Here is a 12,411-nt window from a genome sequence, read left to right as displayed (position 1 = left end):
GGGCACGACAAACCTTCCATACCAGAGATACTACCCCTCCCTGAGCACCCCATACACCCCATATATATATATATATATATATAATAGGGAATAATTAACAGAGAGAAGGCATTAGAATTAAGCTAGGGAAGGCTTCCTGTAGAAGGTGGGATTTTATTTTTTATGTGAAATTTATTTAATTAATTGATTTAGAATATTTTTCCATGGTTATATGATTCATGTTCTTTACCTCCTCTTCCCACCTTCCTCCCATAGTCAATGAGCAGTTCCACTGGTTTTATATGTGTCTTTGTTCAGAACCTATTTCCATATTATTAATATTTGCATTAGGGTAATCATTTAGAGTCTACATCCCCAATCATATCCCCATCAACCCATGTGATCAAGCAGTTGTTTTTCTTTTGTGTTTCTACTCCCACAGTTCCTTCTCTGGATGTGGATAAGGTTCTTTCTCATAGGTCCCTCAGAATTGTCCTGGATTATTGCATTGCTGCTAGTAGAGAAGTCCATTACATTCAATTGTGCCACAGTATATCTGTCTCTATGTATAAGTTTCTCCTGATGCTGCTCCTTTCACTCTGCATCAATTCCTGTAGGTCGTTTCAGTTCACATGGAATTCCTCCAGTTCATTATTCCTTTCAACACAACAGTATTCCATCACCAACAGATACTACAATTTGTTCAGCCATTCCTCAATCAAAGAGCATCCCCATATTTTCCAATTTTTTACCACCACAAAGAGTGCAGCTATAAATATTTTTGTACAGGTCTTTTCCCTTATTATCTCTTTGGGGGTATAAACCCAGCAGTGGTATGGCTGGATCAAAAGGCAGACAATGTTTAACCTTTGGGCATAGTTCCAAATTGCCTTCCAGAATGGTTGGATCAATTCACAACTCCACCAGTAAAACATTAATGTCCCAATTTTTCCACATCCCCTCCAACATTTATCACTTTACTTTGATGTCATGTTAGCCAATCTGCTAGGTGTGAGGTGGCACCTCAGAATTGTTTTGATTTACATTTCTCTAATTATAAGAGATTTAGAATACTTTTTCATGTGCTTATTGATAGTTTTGATTTCTTTAGATGAAAATTGCCTATTCATGTCCCTTGCCCATTTATCAATTGGGGAATGGTTTGATTTTTTTTGTATAATTGATTTAACTACTTATAAATTTGAGTAATTAGCACTTTGTCAGAAGTTTTTGTTTTAAAGATTTTTTCCCTATTTGTTGCCTCCCTTCTAATTTTGATTGCATTGATTTTGTTTGTATAAACCTTTTTAATTTAATGTAATCAAAATTATTTATTTTACATTTTGTAATATGTTCTAACTCTTGCTTGGTCTTAAAATCTTTCCTTTCCCTGACAGGTATACTATTCTATGTTCTGACATGTATACTATTCTATGTTCCCAGAAGGTGGGATTTTATTTGGGACTTAAAGGAAGCCATGGAGGTCAGTGGTCAGAGCAGAGGATAGAGAATTCCAGGCATGAAGGACAGTCAGAATATCCAGAGTCAAGAGGTGGAGTGACTTGTTTGTGGAACAACCTGGAGACCAGTGTCACTGGATGGAAGAGTATGTGTTGGGGAGGAAGGCATAAGAAGATGAAGAAGGCAGGAAGGGACTGTTATGAAGGACTTTGAATGTGAAACAGAGCATTTTGTATTTGTTCCTGGAGTCAATAGGGAGTCACTAGAGTTTATGTTGAAGAATTACATGTTTAGATCTGTGCTTTAGGAAAATTAATTTAGTGGCTGAATAGATTGGAGTACAAAGACACTTGAGGCAGTCAGATGTCAGTGTTAGAGGTAAGGAGGAATATTTGAGAGATGCTGACTGGACAACAGTGTGGATATGGGAAATAAAGGTAGTGAAGATTCCAAGATGACTCCTGAGGAAATGGGAATATGGTATTGCCTTCTGCAGTAGAGGGTGGTGGGGAAAAAAAGAATTTTGAGGGAAAGATAATGAGTTTTGTTTTGGATATAGTGATTTTATGATGTCTACTAGACTTCCAGTTGGAGATAACTGAAAATCAATTAAAGATGAAAGACTAGAGGTGAGCAGAGACTGAGGCAGAATAAATAGATTTGAAAATCATCAGCATAGAGATGACATTGAAATCTATAGGAGCTGATGGGATCACCAAGTGAAGTTGTATATAGAGAGAAGATGGCCTAGGACAGAACCCTGAGGGACACTTTTGCTTAGAAAGTGATCTGGAGAAAGATGTAGCAAAAGAGACAGGAGGAAAACCAGGAGAGAATGGTGCCCTGAAAACCTAAAGAGAAAAGTGTATCAAGGAACAGAGAATGATCAACAATGCCAAAGAGAGACCAATAATTAGAAAAAGCTATTGGATTTGACAACTAAAAGACTACTGGTAATTTTGGAGAAAGCAGTTTTAGTGTTATTCCCTTCTTTGGGCCTTAGCTTCCTTTTGTAAAAGAAGGCCTTGGAGTTGATGATTTCTAATGCCCTGTCTATTAACATTTTATGAATGGTAAAATTGCATAAGAAAATTCTGCTCATATTAATTGGGAGAGTGCTTTGTTGTTTAATTGTCTTTTCCACTTCTTGCCCAGGGACTAATCTTTTTAACTCTTGAAGCTTCTCTGCAGCAAACTAGGGAGGTGGTTGGTTGTGGGCTGTTTTCTTACAGTTGCTACCTTTCTTGGAATAGTAAAAGCAAACAAACATCCTTTGCAGTTATTTCCTTCTGGCTGCTTCCTACATCTTTCAGTTGTATTCCCTTAATTGGAATGTAGTACCAGTTTTATAAGGGAGTTCAATGGAAAATGGGGTTTGTTATGTGGAATTTTTCCTTGGAACTAACATTATGAGTATATCTATTCCATGTGTGGAAGTATAACTGTTTAAGTATACTTCACTGAAGAGAATTTAAATTTAAGGAATTCAGATTCCTTCTAAGGCGTATTGCCACCAAACTTATTATAACTTTTGATTTCATACTGCTTATATATGGCTTTTCTAAAGTGTTGTGTTATTATGGCTAAACTTTAGCAACTGACTAATGAATAGCCTGATTGAATAGATAGTCCTTTTATGTGCTGACCAGCAGCCCTTAAGAACAACAATCTGGCAAAATAAATAGAATCATCATCACAGAAGGGATTTTATAAATGTGCTGACTTGCCTGGTTTTTGTTAGAGATCACCCATAGTTTCTTGTAAATGTTGGGGCAAATTACCTCCAGTGCTAAATAAGAACTCTTAACTTTGTGCACTTGTTCCCCTATTATCTAAGGATACAGAAGCATATGTAGGGTATTATTATTAGTACATAATTATTTGGAACAAAAATATCTGGAAGGAGGCCAGCAAGTGTATATGACAAAAAGAAAAGGTCAAAAAACTTATTATTTGGATGTAAAGGTAAAAGTCAGGAGTTAACTTGAGGGGCAGCTTGGTGTAAGGGTTAAATTTAGGGTTTTTGACAAATATATTATACTGTTGTTTGCCAAGGATTAACTCAAATCCCAATCAAAATAGTCAAATCAGTTTGGGAATTTTATGGTAGTTTATTAATATAGAGGGAAGGAATTAAGAAGAAGAGAGAGAGAAAGGGGTATAAGATTTCTCTGGCCTGACCTAAACCAAGGGGAGTTCAAAGACCTCAGCCACGAGGCCTCCTCTGAGATGAGGGGCATCCTAGGATGATAGCGTTTTAGGAAAGGTAAAGGAAAAAAAGGAATCAGCCTAAACTCTGAGAGAGCTCAGGGAAGACGCCTCACCTGACACATGCTATTGAGCTTCTCCCAGTCACTGTACCAAGGAAGCTCACCGCCAAACCCTGACAAGAGCTGCAGGCATGCCAAGACACCAAGACATCAAGACACCCAGCACACTGCCACCAGCCACGTCTCCGCTGCAAAAGAGACCGGAGACCAGCAAGAGGAAGTGACGCGAATATATAGACTTTTTTTACATCACTTCCTATGTCTCACATGTACCAATGGTAGTTTAAGCTTGACTTAGGTCATATTTCCTCAACACTTAATCCTTAAGCGTGGGTGTGGACATTCCTATTTGTTAGCATTTTAAAGATTTAATCAGGGTGGAGAAAATCTAAAATTCACATTGGTGCTCAGTGGATAGAATCAAGTCTGAAGACTAGAGGCCTTTGGTTCAAACTTGGTTTCAAACACTTCCTAGCCATATAACTTGGGCAAGTTACTTAATCTCAGTTCTTATCCCTTACTGCTTTTTCTGCCTTGAAGTGGATACTTGTAACTCTCTCTAACACAGAAGGTAAGAGTTTTTAAAAAAATTAACTTGATGCAGGTGTAAAATTTAGCCCAAATGCTCATTTTTTAGGGACGTTTCTTTTTTTTTTTTAAAATATTATTTTATTTGGTTGTTTTCATACATTATTCACTGGAAACAAAGATCGTTTTCTTTTCCTCCCCCCCCCCCTTCCCTCTCCCATAGCCGACGCATGATTCCACTGGTTATCACGTGTGTTCTTGACTCGAACCCATTTCCCTGTTGTTGGAGTTTGCATTACAGTGTTCATTTAGAGTCTCTCCTCAGTCTTATCTCCTCCAACCCTGTAGTCAAGCAGTTGCTTTTCAGCGGTGTTTTTACTCCCACAGTTTATCCTCTGCTTGTGGGTAGTATTTTTTTTTTTAGATCCCTGCAGATTGTTCAGGGAAATTGCATTGATACTAATGGAGAAGTCCATCACCTTCGATTGTACCACAATGTATCAGTCTCTGTGTATAATGTTTTCCTGGTTCTGCTCCTTTCGCTCTGCATCACTTTCTGGAGGTTGTTCCAGTCTCCATGGAATTCCTCCACTTTATTATTCCTTTTAGCACAATAGTATTCCATCACCAACATATACCACAATTTGTTCAGCCATTCCCCAATTGAAGGGCATCCCCTCATTTTCCAATTTTTGGCCACCACAAAGAGTGCAGCTATGAATATTTTTGTACAAGTCTTTTTGTCCATTATCTCTTTGGGGTACAAGCCCAGCAGTGCTATGGCTGGATCAAAGGGCAGACAGTCTTTTATCGCCCTTTGGACATAGTTTTAGGGACGTTTCTTAATGCCTTTTGGTTCACAATAAAAACCAGTTCCACTGACTCCCTTATTTGCAACAATAAGGAGAATCTACTTGTGAGCCATTGTTCAAGTTAGTTGTATCTTATAAGAATGTCAGTGCTGATGCAGTCCAATACTTCCACTATTAATATATTGGTCACTGGACAAAGATCTCACTTAGAGGATCTACTTGAGTTACTTACTATTTATACACTATGTGAGTCCTAACTTACTCACTCTGCTGTCTCTTCTGCCATTCTGTCACCCTAGCTGCAGAAATAGGAGACTGCATATGACCCAGTATTATCTTTAATTTTCCTTGGTTCAGTGGCTTGCCATAGTAGAATTCACCTAGTGGCCAACTTACTGGGGAATGAGATGTCCTGTCCTTTAAGGCTAACAAAGCATTTTCTTCATAGCAGATGTTTTAGGGAATGCTGGGTCATGCCCATGCCACAATTTCCCCATTAGAACTCCAAGCTGCTTGACCTAAGGGATTGTTTCCTTTCTGTCCTGCACCCTCAGCACTCAGCACAATGCCTTATTCCTAGTAGGAACTTAATAGATGTTCATTGAATAAATGCCATTGTGATTGAATGCATCATGGTTGCAATTAGCTTCTTGCATATTATCAATGATGCTTTATGTACCAGAAGTGGATAAATATATAATCAAGGATATGTTTATCTGGAAAAGGAGGTGGGTCAGTGATGTGACCAGAGTAAAAGATAATTGATAACCCCCAAGATACTAGAAGAACCAGAGAAAGGCTTCTAGAATGTTAACCACAGAAAGGCCTCTAGTATGTTGAATGAATTCTTTATGGAGGATTTATGGAAAGGGCATTGATAAAAATTTCATATAATGAGGATTACAGTCCTAACCAGGGTAGCTACTGCCCACATTTAAGAATTCATGGATTCATTCAAATAATTCAATGGATCTGTAATCTCATCAATGTGAGAACTCCCTTTAATTATGCAATTCCATTTTTAGCCTCCTCACCTTAAGAATTTCTTGTACATGTTCTTCCATAAATTCTATTATTAATCTACAGGGCTGTCTCCAACACACTGGAGTAGGAGAATGTCTTCCTCTAGGCCCCTAGGAGTGTTTTGACTCATGGAGCATACACCTCACATTTGGAGTAGCAATAGGTAAATTAACTTTTTGGGATTTTTAAAAAACTGTAAGAATCTTGCCATGCTCTGTTCTGATTTTTAACATTGCTATTATTTCTACAGAAGCAGCATGCATAGGAATCAGGCCGGTTAATATTTTTTATTTGTTTATTGGGTTGTCCCAGTCAAATAACTCATTACTACAAGTCCAGGCTACTGGTGGTAATAAGCCTTCAGCACTGAGTTCCTATGGCTCTGGGATAGAAGCCAGGATTCAACTTGATGTTTTTGATAACCCCTGCCAGAGCTTGTGATCTACTCTCCTGGTCTTCAGGAGCCCATGTTCACATTCATGTTACAGAGAAGTATCAGAAAAGGAATTTTGTGGTAAGTTTACTTTAGTGACAGAGCAAAATCCACTGCTTTCTCTTCCCTTCTTCCCTAATCTTTAAGTGATAATGGACTCCTCAGAGGTACTGCCAACAATACTGAAACCTTTAAAAACCACAAAAAGCTTTAAGCATGCTAAATAATAATAATCACATACACTTTTTTTTTTTGCAGAGAATTAAGAGAAATTGTTGATTCATTCCTCAGCTTTAATTCTAAACACTCTAAAACACTATCCTCTTCATCTTCCCTCTGAATGGTCCTGAGGTTTCTAGGCTGGGAGGGAGTGGTTGAATCCTTTGTTCTTTGTTTGAGTTGGTGACATTTTGATGTCTGCAATACTTAGTTTATTTGCCAAATACATGTTCCCTTTCCAAGTTGATCAGAGCAATGCTGGTCATCACACATGCAATGACTTCTCTTTTACTTGGGACTGGATTTTTGTTAAAGTATTTTCTTCAGTCAGTTTAAGGACCATAATGAGATTACTTTCCACAGTTTCCTCCAGGCTTTTGTCTGCTTTTAAGGTCTCTATGCAGGGAAGTTCTTTCTTTCTTTTTTTTTTAATAGAAAAGAATTTATTAAGAGCTTACTATGGGTAAAGGCAGGACTCCAGTACAGGGGATACAAATGAAAAAGCAAGAGACATAAATACTAATTTGCTTTCTGTCTATACTCATTACTAGTTTCTATTCCTCTTCTCATCACAAAAAGTAGAAATAAAAGAGCTATAAAAGAATGCATACCTTTTGATCCAGCAATACCGTTATTAGGTATAGGAGGAGATAAAAAAGGAGATAAAAAAAACAAAACAAAATGAGAAAAGACTGGTTTGTACAAAAATATTTATAGCTGTGCTTTTTGTGGTAGCAAAGAATTGGAAATTAAAGGGAGGTCCTTTAATTGGGGAATGACTGAACAAATTGTGGTATATGATGCTGATAGAATACTATTGTGCTATAAGGAATGATGAATGGGTTGATTTCAGAAAGAACTGGAAAGACCTAAATGAACTGATGTATAGTGAAATAAGTAGAACCAGAAGAATATCCTATACAGTAACAGCAATATTATGGAATGATCAACTGTGATAGACTTGGGTACTAACAACAATCCAATGATCCAGAACAATTCTGAGGAACTTATGATAAAGAATACTATCCACCTCCAGAAGAAGAATTATTGGAGTAGAAATGCAGATGAAAACATATGAGTTATCACTTGTTTATTTGGGTTTATGTTTTAGGGTTCTGGTTTTTTAAGATTCACTTACTAAAATGAGTAATATGGAAATGCATTTTGTGTGATAATCCATGTATAACCCAGACTGAATTGTTTGTTAGCTCTGGGAGGGAGGAGGGAAGAAGGGAGGGAGACAATATGGAACATATACATTTGGAAAACTGATGTGTAAATTTGTTATGAAAAAAATAAAGATAACATTAAAAAAATAAAAATATTCCTTGATTTCAAGGAATTTATATTTTACTAGAGATTAATAAATATGTGGAAATACTCATCCTTCTACCTTCTGCTATTCTCCTTCTACTTCATACAGTTCTTGATTTCACAGTTACCTTTCAGACTCCATGCATGCAACATCCTCTCTTCAATAATTAGCACATATCTATATCTTCCTGATTGTTGACAGTATGTGTAGTATGTGTAGACATGGTTTGGAGCCTCATCTAGGAGTCTTCCTATGTGCTTATTGCTGCCATTTGGGCTGCTAAATATATTTTCTATCCTTGAAATTGCCATGTAGCACACCTTAGTTTAGATATGCTGTACTCCTAAGATTTGCTGTCCCCTTAAAACAGGTGGCTCTTGGAATTAACACCAGGGATAATGGGTAAACAACATGACATGTAGCATCATTATTGTCATTATGTCCAGTCCATCTTGTGGAAGAGAGATATTGTGAAGGCATGCAGCAAGACAGGAAACAGCTGAGTGAAGACCTGTCAGTCAAATGAGTGTATTCTGATTTGGAATTTACCAGGAAAGGCAGTTTGGAGCCAGACCAACTGTGGATCCTGGTTGCCTTGTATCAGGGAAGGAAGGAGGAAGACAGAAAGGAGTGGTGATCCCTGGTGACTTTGAAGGCAGAAGAAAGAAGGACAGTAGTCCAGATATCTCTCTGATTTACTCTGTTTATTATGATAGTGACTGAATTGCCAGACCTATCAGTCATTCCTCTCAATTTGAACTCTATCCCAATATTCTCCAACCTAAAGCCAACCTGTAGTATAGGGAAATCCCCAACTCTCTTGCCTCCATTCTCTATCTTTTCCTGTGTTACCCAAATAAACCCCTTGCTTAAGATAAAAGAAGATAAAGAATATTTCATTTGAAACATCATTAACTCACCCTGAGTAATTTAGAAAGAAGAAAAGGGGGAGGGAAGCTGAAGAGGCTGAAGAAGAGGGAGGCAGGGAGAGAGGGAGGAAACAGGAAGGGAGGGTAAGCAAAAAAAAGAAGCTAACAGCCTGATCTGTTAGTTATCAATTAACATCAAATATAGTTCCTTATTATCTATTACAATTTGGCACCCAGAATGACTGAACTACACGATCTCTAAAATAACAGCAAAAATGTTCAAACAAGTGCTCTGTGGGGTAGTTGTGCTGGCAGCCATTACAGGCTATTAGATCTTTAACATATTATATAGCAAAATGACCAACATGAGAGTAGATTCAGTGGGATACATAGGCAATACAACTATGTTCATACTCCAATTGCCATTTCAAAAAGAAACTATTCTCTGGCAAATTTTGACACAGATCTATATCATTTACATGGCTGCAATACAGACACTGACCTATCTTAAGAACATCTACAGATTTGTGATTCCCAAACAAACAGCAAAGATAATGGCAGTGAATACAAACTTAGAAACTTTTGTTAAGAACACGTTTGAAGAATTTATGAAGGCAAAAGGCCTAGATCAGATTAAGGATAAGGGAAATGGTCAGGTAGATAGTGCACCCAAAGAGAAAGACAGAAAGGCCAAGAAAGTAAAGTCTAGTGCACAGGGAAATGACAGTGACAAGGATACTAAGTCAAATAGTGAACTTGAGAAACTTTTTCCACTCAAAGATATCAAGTACAGCTGGTGTGTTACATTCAAAGGTTCATAGACAATTTACTACTGAGGAGTTAGATTCCCTGAAGAAAAGGGTCCCAAAATTTATCGACCAGCCTTATAAGACTCAGAAGGAACTCAAACGTGCTTTCCAAATTTTTGAACCAGATTTCCAAGATGTGGAATTTCTTTTGTCAGAACTTTTTAGCCCCCATGATCACTGCCAATTCATTGAAAAGACTGGGTCAGAAAACACCCTAACAGGTTGGCCCACAGAGGAACAAAGGGAAGACCTTGATTTTTTCTAATCCCACCAGCATGACCTACCTGGGGAGATGTCCCTTATTATTATCTATTACAATCTTCAGGGTTCTCTTTAGACTTCAGGGTTCATACTCTGATCCATTGATTCATGAATTGAGAGCTGGGGAAATTGCCTGTTACCTCTGAGGATTTGACTCTCACCTCAGACTTTTTCCCCAGAGGTCACTAACATTGATTGACATTACTATTTGATAGAAGGATTGCTTTTACCAGGAGCAGTCTGTCTGAGCTTTAGATGGTTGGGAAAGGGATTCTTTGACTTGTTTGTAGTTTCTTCATTTGTAAAATTAGGAGTTAGCGTAGATGGCCTTTGTAGTTACTTCTAGCTCTAAATTTGTATTCTTATGGCATTTCTCCTTAGACAGTGAACTTGCCTCTTGGCAAAACTTCTCTTCCCACAGTAAGGATGATATTAGAAAATAAGTATTGTTTTATTATTTCAGAGATAAGAAGTAAAGTGGCTGCTTGAGAAAAGAACTGGAGTTTGAAGCAGAGCTGAAAGAGTGTGTTAATTTCAGATCTGACAGTTATAACTTTTTCTGTGCCAATTACTCTCTCTGGCAGTTGGGATGTTGGTCTCTGGCAGCTGACAGAGATACACTCTCAGAGACTCTCAGGGCTGAAGGAGGTAAAATCTTTGCCTCTCTCTGATTGAGGGAAAGATCTGAAGGAGCTCAGTGTTTTCCTTTCCCAACTTGGGAAACACTATTGAATATCTATTGTGGTTTTTATAAATTGTTTAACTCTGAGAAGACCAAGGAAAAACCTGGTCTTTGGTTTGGGGAGAGTCCTAACTTGATTCTTGTTGAAATTCAACCAGCTAGCCTTTGCTATTTTATAATTTGAGGGTGAAATTAAGATTTATAAGGATAATAGCGATAGTTTTTATTTAGATAGTATAAATCTGGGTTAGATCAGGGAGGAGTAGTTTAGTCTGTGAAATACAGGAGAAACAGTTCCTTGCGGAACCTGGGAGTTTATTTGGGTGGATTTAGAATTCCTTAAAATTAGAAATCCTTTATTTATCCTTATATATTTAAATAAATATTTTGTGTTTATAAAGAGTCTCTTTAATGTCCTTGCACCTGGCCCTGAAGGGAAGTTCACATTTGAACTTCACTTCATTACTGAAGATACTTTTGATTACCTCTATCAAAAGTATCCAAACAAAATCTGAACAGTTTTGAACAGTTTTTCTGTCTATTTTGTGTAGCTCACTATTATCATATATTTTTATTTTTACACCACATCCTATCATTTTTGTCTCTTTCCATGTTAATCCTTGAAACCCTGATTGATGATGGAATGGAGGATGGTAACTTAAAAATGGAAGTTGAAATATATGGGTATGTTTGGCCCTGAGAAAAGAATACTTAGGGAGGTGGGGAGAGGGAGAGGAGAGACAGAGACAGATACATAGACAGTGAGAGATTGACTGGCCCTGTTAGAATTTAGGCTTAAGAGTCATCTAAAAGTGGAATGTTTTTCTTCAGAAGTTAGTAGACTTCTTCCTCATTCACCAGAGGTCTTCAAGTAAAGGCTAAATGACCATTTATTAGATGTGATTTATAGGGAATTCTTTTTTAGGTATGAATTGAAGTAGGTGACCTCTAAACCCAAGACCTTATAGTGCTATAAAAGTAATTTAAAAAACTAAATAGTGCCCAACAGCTAAGTGACTCAGAAAAGACCTTTCTCCATTAGCAGCATATGAACTGAGCCTTGAAAGAAACTAGGGTACAGCTACGCAACTCAATGGATAAAGAGTCAGGCTTCAAGTCAAGAGGATCTGGGTTCAAATGTGATTCTGGGCAAGTCACTTAACTCCAATTACCTAGCCATGGAGTCAATAATCAGTATTGATTCCAAGATAGAAGGTAAGAATTTTAAAAAGAAAGAAAGAAACTAGACATTCCTAAAATGTAGAAGTGAAGAGGAGATACATTTTAGGCTTAGGGCAACTTGTACAAAGAGATGGAAAAGTACTGTAGAGTTTGGAGAACAGTTGTCTCCCACTTTTAAATCCCCTTTGTCTAGTTGTTACTCATTCCTGTATTCAGTGCCCATCAGTTCTTTATCTGGAGGTGGACAGCACTTTTCATCTTGAGTTCATTGGAATTGTTGTGGATCATTGGATTGATCAGAGTAGCTAAATCTTCATGGTTGGTTATCATAAAATTTTAATTCAATTTTTTTGTTAATTTTAAATTCTTAGTTCTTTCCCTCCCTCTCCATCCCATATTAGAGAAAACCATCCTCTCTCTCTCTCTCTCTCTCTCTCTCTCTCTCTCTCTCTCTCTCTCTCTCTCTCTCTCTCTCTCTCTCTCTCTCTTTCTCTCTCACATACACACACACACCCCTCTATATACTTTCATTTATCATTTTTTTTCTCTGGAGGGGATTTGCATATTC

General features: G+C 37.5%; 1 protein-coding gene and 1 long non-coding RNA gene across 8 annotated transcripts in view; one reads left to right on the top strand and one right to left on the bottom strand.

The window, feature by feature from the left end:
- PTPRA (protein tyrosine phosphatase receptor type A) overlaps nucleotides 1–12,411 on the top strand; it is a 192,288-nt gene that overhangs the window by 35,497 nt on the left and 144,380 nt on the right. The gene's annotated exons all lie outside the window — the stretch shown is intronic.
- LOC107649380 (uncharacterized) overlaps nucleotides 4,396–12,411 on the bottom strand; it is a 30,709-nt gene continuing 22,693 nt past the window's right edge. Inside the window, exon 3 of the long non-coding RNA XR_001623091.2 lies at nucleotides 4,396–7,144. This is a non-coding gene — a long non-coding RNA (uncharacterized LOC107649380). The remainder of the gene's footprint in view (nucleotides 7,145–12,411) is intronic.

The sequence above is a fragment of the Monodelphis domestica genome, chromosome 6 (assembly GCF_027887165.1).
Source record: "Monodelphis domestica isolate mMonDom1 chromosome 6, mMonDom1.pri, whole genome shotgun sequence".
Lineage (NCBI taxonomy): Eukaryota > Metazoa > Chordata > Mammalia > Didelphimorphia > Didelphidae > Monodelphis > Monodelphis domestica.
Note: the sequence above shows the minus strand (reverse complement) of the source record. Positions and strands in the feature narration are given on the sequence as shown.